The sequence below is a fragment of the Podarcis melisellensis genome (assembly GCF_964234715.1).
Source record: "Podarcis melisellensis genome assembly, chromosome: 1".
Lineage (NCBI taxonomy): Eukaryota > Metazoa > Chordata > Lepidosauria > Squamata > Lacertidae > Podarcis > Podarcis melisellensis.
The window spans coordinates 63,889,271-63,891,393 of record NC_138528.1 but is presented as its reverse complement, the minus strand read 5'-3'; the positions used below and the strand labels follow the sequence as shown (position 1 = coordinate 63,891,393).

General features: G+C 40.2%; 1 long non-coding RNA gene across 1 annotated transcript; it reads right to left on the bottom strand.

Annotated features, from left to right (window-relative positions):
* Positions 1-551: 551 nt before the first annotated feature.
* LOC309353828 lies at positions 552-1,721 on the bottom strand. Its single transcript, XR_014162033.1, has 3 exons — positions 1,527-1,721; positions 1,366-1,416; positions 552-619 (listed from the first exon to the last, which is right to left on the bottom strand). It is a non-coding gene; the product is annotated as an uncharacterized lncRNA (long non-coding RNA).
* Between the last annotated feature and the right edge of the window lie 402 nt (positions 1,722-2,123).

The following is a 2,123-nucleotide window of genomic DNA, read 5'->3' as shown; positions in this document are numbered from 1 at the left end:
ATGGTTAGTCAACTAAAAATCTTTCATCAGTCGTGAGTCCTAATAATAATAGTGAGATACACTAGAAGTTTTCCTTTCATTCCCATCACCCCATTTTAATTTATTCTTTATCTTCATTTTGCTCTTTCAATATTTTATGAATTCAACTTTCAATACAGAAATGTCGAAGTAAGTTGCTTCCCAAGCTAAACTACATCCCAGACCCTTAAAATATCAAAGCAAAGGAAACACCTTCAGATTAATGAATACTGTGGTGTTTCCATATGTTGGTCCACATGATGTACTGTATGTCATTACAACTGTTCTAGAAATATGACTGCTTATACATTAAAAGCGTGCTTCAAGCTAGTGTGTGGGTGAAGTGTATAAAAAGCTTGCATGAGAGAAAGATTGTCATCTGTGCTGGATCCTTGCATGTGCTTGTAAGTATTGCAAGAGCAAATATGAGGCATGGAAAGTGAAAGAAAAATAACATTATTCAAGGCATTGTTTTCTCAGTGAAGGCTGTTTAATGAGCCTGTCATTATATTACTTAGATGACATTAGCAAGGCAACAAGCTCACAAGCCCTTGTAGTAATTGCTTCAGAATTCATGAATGTCTGTGCTTTACATCTTCACCTTTTAAAGAGAGGAACATCTCACTTGAAGAACTATAATGCATTCTCTTTCTAGCCACATATTTTATGTCAACAATTATAAAGGTAAACTATGGCATTTAAATGATCTGATAAGATAATGCTGAGGTTTATCAAAACAAGTCTCTCATATCAGGAGTCAGGCTGAACAACCTCCATTTTCTCTGTTGCCAGCATTACTGTTCTGCAGCATTTTTAAGATCTTAGGATTCGCTAGCAAGAATAAAATGAGAACGTATTCTTGGTTGCCCATGTTAATTTCCATATTTTGTTCGATGTTCTCTGGACAATAATTACTGAAGAGAAACACCTTTGAGGTTATGCACCCAACCCAGGACAAGAAAAGGAGACAAATCAAGCTACAATCCTATACCTGCTTACCTACCTAGGAGTACTGGATTGCACAATAAATAAACTATACAATAAATACAATATACAATAAATAAACAGTACAGTGCCTTGAGAGACACTGTGGCTCTGAAGCACACCCCTGCAATAACATTCCATCTCTGCCTCACCCTTTTTACGTGACAGCAGCAAACTTCTAGCATACTCAGTATTGGGTAGTGCTGTGCCAAAATCTGCTCTTCAATTTCTTGATGGCTTCCTTCCTCTGCAAAAGAGGTTTCCAGCTTTCTTCCTCGTTCTTGGGGCACTTGAGAACTTATTTATAATTACTCTGCAGCCCATGGTTCCTCATCTGAGAAGCACTCCTGTGGGAGACATTACCTTATGATGTCTTCTCCGATCCTTTAAATGAAGTACGGGGACCCAGGAAGACTGCAGAGCGGCAACCATTGGTGAGACGATGTGTAGAATGGAAAAAAAGGACACTCACAAATACCCCTCAGCCACCTCCAAAATAAGGTGGCAAAAGTTCTGCAACCTACCCATGACATTTTCTCACTCCTTTGATCATTTCCAAATGCACTTTCTTTTCTCATTAGCTGGTGGAGAATGGCTAAAAAACCATAGGAGAATTTTTTGGCACAGCAATAACATTGGCTCACTTATACCAGCCATTGCAGGCTAGCTGAAAGATGAAAAAGTAGGCCAGGGATGGGGAACTGGATCCGGCCGGTGGGCCAGATCCTTCCTTCCCCCACCAACTTTGACATTGGGCAGGAGCACTTCCCTGACAATCACCAGTTGTCATTATGACGTCAGGTGACAACTTGAAAGGGACTCACCTTTGAAGTCTGTTTGTGGGCAGTTTCAATACAAACCACATGAAAATGCACTTCAAAGTGACATCCTTAAGGGCCCATCAGCTGATTAGAGCTGAGAAACACCACCTTTCAAATCCATTTGCAAGGGGTTTTGCATACATACTTCAAATGTGAATGAATTGTGGCCAAAGGTGTGGGGGTCAGAGGAGCCAAGCATAATTGCTCAGAACTCAGAGAGAATGCAGAGCTCTAAGAAGCTATTATGTGCTCTGGACTTGGATCTCTGTAGCTGAATCCAAAGAGTGCATGGAGCCTCTT